This window comes from Tursiops truncatus, chromosome 6, assembly GCF_011762595.2.
Source record: "Tursiops truncatus isolate mTurTru1 chromosome 6, mTurTru1.mat.Y, whole genome shotgun sequence".
NCBI classification, from domain to species: Eukaryota; Metazoa; Chordata; class Mammalia; order Artiodactyla; family Delphinidae; genus Tursiops; species Tursiops truncatus.
Window position 1 is genome coordinate 15,190,169 of NC_047039.1, and position 9,197 is coordinate 15,199,365.

The following is a 9,197-nucleotide window of genomic DNA, read 5'->3' on the forward strand; positions in this document are numbered from 1 at the left end:
CTGCCTGTTTGGCAGAGAGGCCTAGCTTTTTTCTTATCTCGGCTCTCAATATGCCTTCCTCACTATGCTTTCTCATTTCTAGCTTTTTATTTAAAGAGACATGTGACTCCTCCTTTCCCTTCAACACTTAGAGGCCACTGTAGGGTTGCCAATTGGCCTAATTTCATTATAGTTGTGTCTCAGGGAATAGGAAGGCCTGGGCAGTGGGGTGAGAGAGAGAGAAGGAGGGAGAGAAGAAGGAGGAGGAGGAGGAGGAGGAGGAGGAGGGAGAGGGGGAGGGGGAAGGGGAGGAGGAGGAGGGGGAGGGGGAGGAGGAGGAGAAGAAAGAAGAAGGAGAAGAAGAAGAAGGAGAAGAAGAAGAAGAAGGAGAAGAAGAAGAAGAAGGGCTTCCCTGGTGGCGCAGTGGTTGAGAGTCCGCCTGCCGATGCAGGGGACACGGGTTCGTGCCCTGGTCCGGGAAGATCCCACATGCTGCAGAGCAGCTGCGCCCGTGAGCCGTGGCCGCTGAGCCTGCGCGTCTGGAGCCTGTGCTCCGCAACGGGAGAGGCCACAACAGTGAGAGGCCCACGTACCGCCAAAAAAAAAAAAAGAAGAAGAAGAAGGAGAAGGAGAAGGAGAAGAAGGAGAAAAAGAAGAAGAAGAGGAAGAAGAAGAAGAAGAAGGAGAAGAGGGAGAAGAAGGAGAAGAAGAGGAAGAAGGAGAAGGAGAAGAAGGAGAAAAAGAAGAAGAAGAGGAAGAAGAAGAAGGAGAAGAGGGAGAAGAAGGAGAAGAAGAGGAAGAGAAAGAAGAAGAAGGAGAAGAAGGAGAAGAGAAGAAAGAGAGATGGGGGAACAGCCAGTCGGTGGAGCAGTCAAAACACACTCAGCATTTATTGACTAGGTTTGCTGTCTTAGGTGAGTGTGGGGCTCCCTTTCCATCTCTCTGCTCCTCTCTCCTCTCTCTTGGCTGTACTCTCAGGCAGCCTCTCCCCACCCAACATCAGATGGCTGCCCAACAGCTAGAGGTAGATATGGTCCTCAGTGCCTGCTTCTTCCCTTCCACCCCAGTGAAATCCCAACCTGACCCATCCACTGTGGTTAGTGTGGTGGTCTCTCTAAGTGGCCATGGTCCTGGGTGCACTGCCCACCCCTGGTGGACAGAACCTCACGTTGGCAAGTAATGGAATGGTTCTTCGGAGGAAAACTGTGATGCTGTCATCAAGAGCAGGAGGGCAGAGTACCGGCTGGGCAAACATACAATGTCCACGTTGGGTACATACAGAGCAGGATGGGGATGAGGGTCAAGGCGATGTTGAATAACTACAGAGGCTGGGATTTTGGATTCTGGTGGTCGCTGAGGAAAACAAGGATATGAGGCATGATGAGGTTGGCACTGATAACTCTTAGAGGAAGTGGGCAATCTTCATGTTCGTCCTGAATACCCAGAGCACCAGAATGGGGCCTTGGCCATGGCGCCATCTAGTGCTGTGTCACGGCGTAGCGGGGGAAGCCAAGGCACAAGATGGTTTCCCCGCGATGGCTCACTCCTTCAGCACCATATAGTTTGTGGTCTAGGAGACGCAAGGGGTCATTTGCAAATGTCTGAAGGATGTGGGGAAGTTTGGGGAGAAAAAGTTAAGGACCATGTGATTGACAGCGGCTCTTGGCAGTTTGAAGAACCGACCTCTGGAAGAGGGAGGAGACGTAATCTACGCGGCTCCAGAGCAGAATCAGCACCAATGTGTAAAAGCTGGAGGAAAGTTTTGAGCTAATAATTACACGTAGAACTGTCTAATGAAGAAGTGGCTTTATAAAAGACACGTGCACCCCGATGTTTGTTGCAGCACTATTTACAATAGCCAGGTCACAGAAGCCACCTAAACGCCCATCGACAGACGAACGGATAAAGAAGATGTGGTACGTATATACAATGGAATATTACTCAGCCATAAAAAGGAACAAAACTGGGTCATTTGTAGAGATGTGGACGGACCTAGAGACTGTCATACAAAGTGAAGTAAGAAAGAGAAAAACAAATATCGTATATTAATACATATATGTGGAATCTAGAAAAATGGTACAGATGAACTGGTTTGCAAGGCAGAAATAGAGACACAGATGTAGAGAACAAACGTATGGACACCAAGGAGGGAAAGCGGGGCGGGGTGTGTGTGGAGGTGGGATAATTGGGAGATTGGGATTGACATATATACACTAATATGTATAAAATAGATAACTAACAAGAACCTGCTGTATAAAAAATAATTAAATTTTTTTTAAAAAGTTGTTTTCTTCCAAGGCAGTGAGTTCCCTGTCCCTAAAAGTGTTTAAGCGGTGATTTGAATGCTCCTAGTCAGAGAAATTATATAAGCCCTCCTATTTTGGAGATCTAGCCAGAACATTTTTAAGGTAGCTTCCAGATTTAAACTCTATGACTTGATTCATACTCGGAAGGAAATCATCAAATAGTACAGTGGCTAAATGTTGCCTCTGATACCCTGCCACTTCCCTTTTCTTACTCCTTTTTTCTGTCTCCAGGCACCTCCATCCCATCCCCAGGAACCTGCCGCTCTCATGACACCTCCTGGATTCCCAGGCAGGTCTGCCTTCTAGACATAACATCCCTGCTGCAGAATGAGGCCTCTTCTTTCCCAGCAAAATATCTGGGATCTGACAAACAATGCAGATGTAAACTAGCATGAACGCCAGAATCTGAGAAACGGAGCCCTGTTGGAGGAACTACAAATTTAATTATAGCCAGTCTGTATCATACATTTGGAATCATTTTTCATTTATTAGCTTCTGTGTCCTCTCTTAAATGTGTTTTGGTTACCCTTGTCTCCTTTAATCAGATTGCTAGAATCTGCAGGCGGGAGTTTTGCGATATAATCTTCTGAACCCTGGACAAAACTTCATATTTCAGTGATAGGAGGTTCGTGGAGTAAAATCAAGGTGAGTAAACCCTAATCGTGAGCTAGTTTTTTCACTTGCTCACAACGCCTACTGTCTACATCCCAGGCACTGAGATAGCTGAGGGGGTCTTAAGGTGAGTGGGGTTGGCCCCCTGCAAAGTGCCTACTAAGCATTGGGCGCTGTGCTAGACACACTGCAACCTCGTCGCATTTGACTCGTAGACGCCCCCATCAGGCAGGGATGGCTATTTTCCTTTTACATGTAAGAAAACAGGCCCAGAAAGGACTGTCCAGAAAATGAGAGCCAAAACTTAAACCCAAGTCACTCTGGCTCAGTGTTGTCCATAAACAAATAAAATATGATTACTAAACAAATAGGTTTTCAATTTTCATTGTTCTCTCTGGAGCCCCAGGAACAAAAAGACCATTTTTCAATCTATGATGGGATCCACAGAATAGAGCAAAAACTGCCTAGGTTAGTCCTGGGGGATACTAAAGTGAAATTCAGCGATGCAGGAACAGGAGTGGCTGTGTCTTACCAGGTGGATCTCCGTGAGCGACCCTTTGCAGCCCAGTGATCACCCAGCTCCTCAGAGGAGCCTCCGACCCACCCGGTTCCGGCCCCTCTTCCCGCGCGGCGTCGGTGAGCCACAGCACGGGCGCCATCTAGTGGTGAGTCGGAAGCCTCACTCTAGGGCTCCGAAAAGGCTCTGGGACCAACATAGCTTTAGGATCCCTGTACAGCTCAGATTCCGAGTTCGCTCTAACAGGTGGGTCCAGAACCACCGTAGCATCCCCAAAGAAATTCATTTGCTGCCCGCTTGCCATCAGATGCATATCCCTGAACTCAGAGCCCTCTCTCAGCTCACACCTTCACCTTCCAGGCTTTCTGGAACGAAATTGGAACGCCCTTCTACACCCTCCCTTGTATTTCCATTCATGTTAGTTACAAATGGAGAAAAAAAAAAACCTCAGCTAATCCAGTCTTTCAGCTACACACACACACACCCCACCTGTTGGCAGGGTCATTCATCAGAGAGCCTCTCCAGGGGAACTTTTCCTAAACATAAGATCCAGGTGGGGAGAATGCAGCAGCTTGGGAAGGCAAAAGGATGACGACCACCAAGGAAGAAAATGCTGTTTTTGCGAAAGGAATCCCCATAAACAGAGCTTTGAAAACAGGGACATCCTCAGCAGGCTCTCAAGGCACTGGGCCACCTTCAGGGTCTCCCTCATGCTCCCCTGCCCCTTCACTTTGACTGGTATCCCACCCCTCAGCCCCAGCCCCCCGCCCCCCAACAGGACAGGCAGTTGTGCAGAGCCTGGATCTGGACAGGAAGGGAGACTGGCGGTTTCAGTGGTCCAGAGATGCGGGCTTAACCTTGGTGTCGGAGGTGAGGGAGAGGCATCCCAGAGGATTTTCTCTGAGTACCACTGGGTGATGAAGAGTTCTCCGAGCTCATACTTTTGTACTTGATTCACCCAATTTAAGCATTCGTTATACAAGTGAATGAATAATGTATATGAGCATATGTAATGTGTATGTAGTCTGAATTCATATTCAGAATAACGAATATGTTCTGTGAATGCATATATTTTTAATTTAAAAATATATGTCCATTTTAGATCTCGCGGTCAGCAGAATCATCCCTCCCTCCCAAAGTGTCCACCTCTTCATCCCCAAAACCTGTGAAGACGTTACCTTTCATCCTTGCATGGCCAAAGAGACTTCACAGATGTGATTAAGGTTAAGGACCTTGGGACTGGGGAGATTCTCCTGGATTATCCAGGCAGGCCCAGTCTAATCACATTAGCTCTTTAAAAGCAGATGGATAACCTGGAAATAATTTTGCCAGTGACATAAGTGTCACAATGGGGATAACAGTCAAATTTACAGAAAGTGGCTTGTAGCAGAATAAAATCACTATCAACTCTTAAAAGAAAAATAAAAAGCAGAGAACCTTTCCAGCCTACGGTCAGAGAGAGAGAGATGACAACGGGAGAAGGACCTGAGAGAGATGTGATGTTGCTGGCTTTAGAGAGGGAGAAAGGAGGCCATGCCCGAACCAAGGAATGTGGGCAACCTGTAGAAGATGGCAAAGGCGAGGAAAAGGATTTTCCCGTAGAGTCTCCAGACAAGGAGGCAGCCCTGTGGATTTTAGCCCAGCAAGGACCATGTCAGGCTTCTGCAGAGCTGTAAGATAATTTGCAGTGTTTTAAGCCACTACATTTATGGGGACTTGTTAGAGGAGAAAGAAAAGCTCATACAGGCCTTTTTTGGGTTTTGAGATCTCAAAGTCTCACTCCACGTCAAAGCAAGGGCCACCCGGAGCTGTGTTGCCTTGAGAGACTTTTGTTTCAGGACCTGTTGGAAAAGCACCATGTCTATTAATAATCTATTTTATTACTCAGAAACCGAAAGATCTACTCTGTCCCACCAAGTGAGCCTCCGATGAATGTCTTCAGACTCCTCAGCAGAGCTCTGAATTAAGGGGCTCTTGGGGATGGCTTCCGTGCCTCTCATCATTGACTAGGACACACTCTGGAAATAGATACATGAGTACGCACTGTTGAGAGGGCACAAATGGATTGTCTCTACCAGGAAGCATGGTCCCCTTAAGAAATGACTCATTGAATCATGAAGTTATCCAAACCTCCGTAATGCAATCATACTCTTCCTGGGAATTTTTAATTTGAAACTAATTCCAAAGAAGTTAAATAAAATATGCATGAAATTTTTTACAATACAATTGTAACAGTAAAAACAACAACGACAAAGCAAAGAGTCAAAATTCTAATGGAAGGAAACCTTGAATACATTACTCTTCCATGCTATTAGGCAACCATTAAAAATTACAATGATTCATGCTATGGAAAATAGGGAAATATCCTTATTATGCTAAATGGAAGCAGCATATTATAGAATGGTGTTCATTCAATAATCCTTTATTGACCACCTGCTATGTGTACCAAGCACCAAGTAATTAATGGGAGTCACAGTAGATGTACACTCACTGCTCTTATGGACCGAGGTGTGCCACGACTGCAAAAATGTAAAATGATCTACACACACGGAAGGAGATGTACCCAAAAATGAAGCAATGGTACGGTGTGGTAAATATTCTCCTTAACCTTCTTAAATTATGTCTTCAATTATAATCATTATATTAAAGGATAGGCCAGGAAGAAACATAAACCTCTAGACCTAAGTCCCGAAGCAGAGGAAGAATTGCAGCAGGCTCCTGGTTGAGGAAGCAGGGTTGGAATATACTGTTTAGAAACATAACAAGCAACAGCCTGGCAGGTCAGGAGGCCAGGCTCTTCCCCAGCAGGGGAGCAGGAATCCAGCTGTACACACAGGTCCTTTACAGTGAGGTTGGTTCCCGGGGGGCCACATTTGAGCCTGACCTGACACCCTCTGTGTATCTGGGAAACTTTCACTGCACTAGGCTGGGCCCTGAGGGTTGGCGACACCTGTCTCTACCTGTCTCCCCGGTCTCTGAGAGGTTAACTGGGGAAGCAGATGCTGCATTACTCATCATCTTTATGCCACCATCTGTGTCGGGCAAGCCACATCCCCTGGGCCTGCCTCGGTTTCCCTGTGTGAACGAGGAAAGTCAGGGCTTGTTAATTTCTAAAGCGCCTCCTAAAGGCTGCAGCTGTGGGAGCTGTGCTGGACTCTAGGCCGAGCGAGCTAAGTCCTAAGAAGGCACAGCCCCGACCACTAGTTTCCTATCCAAAGACACTTTTATGATGGTACCGATATGAAGAAAATGATGATGACTGAACAACTACTGAGCACGTGACAAAAGTGAAGGTGAGACTAATTATCAATGAACATTAATTGTCCAACATGTATGTGTAGGGTAGGGTGTGGTTAGGAAAGGCATTTATAGAGATCTCATTTCTCTCTCGATTTACCTTCTCCTACCAAACAAGAAGTTCCTTTATAAAGCATGACTTTTATCAACTCTTATTACATGCCAGGCCCGTGCTTAGCCCTTCCTCTGGATTATTTCATTTAATCCTCACAACGACCCAAATTAAGTGGGAATATGATCTCCATTTTGCCTTTGAGAAAAGAGGAGCTTAAGCAGGTGAATGACTTGTCCAAGGTCTCATAACCTGTAAGTGGTCCAGGACTTGGGAATCCTGGTTGAGCCTTCTCACCTGTGGATTTTCACTGCCATTGGAATCTTGGGTCTGACTAATTCTACTCATTCTTCCAAATCCAGCCAATAAAACAGCCTTCTCTGGCCTCCCCGCTGTGCCACCTCCAACCAATCTCCCAGCCTCCTGGGCTTTGTGTCTCTACGGGCTGTGGTTGCTGCCACCTGATGTCCCTGACTTCTGTTTCCTCCTCTCAAGCTGTCAGTTGAATGCACTTCTGTTCTACTCCTTCTCGTCTTCACTTTACCCTGTCTGACCCTCTACTAGGATATTATACTATATCTTGGGATATAGGATGCAAACTTGAGCATGTATCGAAATCACATGGAGGGCTTATTAAAACACAGATTACTGGGCCTCAGCCCCAGAGTTTCTGATGCAGTGGGCCTGGGTGGGACAGAGAATTTGCATTTCTCCCAAGATTCCAGATGCAGCTGATGTTGTTGGTCCTGGCAGCATCACACTTTGATCATCCTTGCTCTGGGGAGCCTCATTTCCACTATATTTTCCTCTGTTGCTGAACTTTTTTTTTTTTAAATAAATTTATTTATTTTATTTATTTATTTTTGTCTATGTTGGGTCTTCGTTGTTGCGCATGGGCTTTCTCTAGTTGCAGCGAGCGGGGGCTACTCTCCGTTGAGGTGCGTGGGCTTCTCACTGCGTTGGCTTCTCTCGCTTCGCAGCACGGTCTCTAAGCGCATGGGCTTCAGGAGTTGTGGCATGCGGGCTCAGCAGCTGTGGCTCTCGGGCTCTAGAGTGCAGGCTCAGTAGTGGTGGTGCACGGGCTTCGTTGGGCATGTGGGATCTTCCCGGACCAGGGCTCGAACCCGCATCCCCTGCACTGGCAGGCGGATTCTTAACCACTGCGCCACCAGGGAAGTCCCTGAACATCTCCTTAAACAAACTCTTCCCAATGTCTTACATAAGGAAACCTGGCTTCCTGTGGAAGGCCCTCTACCCAGGTTTTGTTTTTTTTTTCCTAGATCCCTGATCACAAGACAAGGAAGCGTGGTTCTCACTGGCACTTCTAACACCCTCGTCTCACAATTTCTTTATTCTTCCAACTCCAATAGCCATTTCCACACCAAACACCCAAGGCAAGCATGGCTGTGTCTCCGAGAGCTCCACCTCTCTGCCAGCCCACGCCCACCCATCACAAACAAGAAGGGGATTTTCAGCCACCGGTCCAGGCAGCCCCACCAAGTCTGTTTGCACCTTCCCTTCTTCTGGGCTGCTGGAGACAGTCACAGAACTGGGATTGGGCCCATTATGTATTCAAGCCTCCTGACCTCAGATGGAACCCCACAACTGCTCACTTTATCTTTATAATCATCGCCAGCTGACTCACCTGTCTCATCCCCGCCACTGGCTCCTAGTTTAACCCTGGCCAGTCCCCACCAGCCTTTACCTGGTCCACACCTTCCTCTCTCTCTCGCCACCAAGATGGTGGACCAAATGGAGATCAGCTATGAGCTACCTCAGCGTCCCTCTGATTTACTCCACATTAGCTCTGCCTCTTCACTCATCCTGCCCTCCTTCCCTCCTATTTCAAAACAAGAGGAGTTTTCAAAACCACAGTGACATACCACCGCACACCCACCAAGATGGCTACTATCAAAACAAAACCAAAAACCCAGAAAATAACAAGTGTTGTTGAAGATTTGGAGAAAATGGAACCTTTGTGCATCGTTGACGGGAATGCGAAATGGTGCCGCCCTTATAAAAAACCAGTGTGGTGGTTCCTCAAAACGTTAAAAATAGAGCTACTGTATGATGCAACAATCCAACTTCTGAGCATATACCCCACAGAACTGAAAGCAGAGCCTCAAAGAGATATCTGTACGCTTAGGCCCATTGCAGCCTTATTCCCGGTAGCTAAAATGTGGAAGTAACCCAAGTATCCGTCAGCAGATGAATGCATAAACAAAATGTGGTATGTACAAACAAGCGAATATTGTTCAGCCTTGAAAAGGAAGGAAATTGTGACACATGCTACAACATGGATGAACCTTGAAGACACTATGCTAAGTGAAAAAAGCCAGTCACAAAAGATAAAATACTGTATGATTCCACTTATAGGTGGTATTTAGAGTGGTCACATTCACAGAAACAGAAAGTAGACGGCTGGGTGAAGGAG

The 9,197-nt window shown here is 46.8% G+C and overlaps 1 long non-coding RNA gene across 4 annotated transcripts; it reads left to right on the top strand.

Moving 5' to 3' along the window:
* The first annotated feature begins 330 nt into the window (after positions 1-330).
* Positions 331-5,543, top strand: LOC109550882 (uncharacterized). 4 transcript variants are annotated; one of them, XR_004526903.2, is made up of 6 exons: positions 331-893; positions 1,636-1,895; positions 2,517-2,738; positions 2,831-2,930; positions 3,433-3,562; positions 4,517-4,842. It is a non-coding gene; the product is annotated as an uncharacterized lncRNA (long non-coding RNA). The 4 variants fall into 4 exon arrangements; XR_004526902.2 differs by lacking the exon at positions 4,517-4,842 and adding an exon at positions 5,303-5,543 and having other exon boundaries at positions 332-893; positions 1,649-1,895; XR_004526900.2 differs by having other exon boundaries at positions 332-893; positions 1,649-1,895.
* The last annotated feature ends 3,654 nt before the right edge of the window (positions 5,544-9,197 follow it).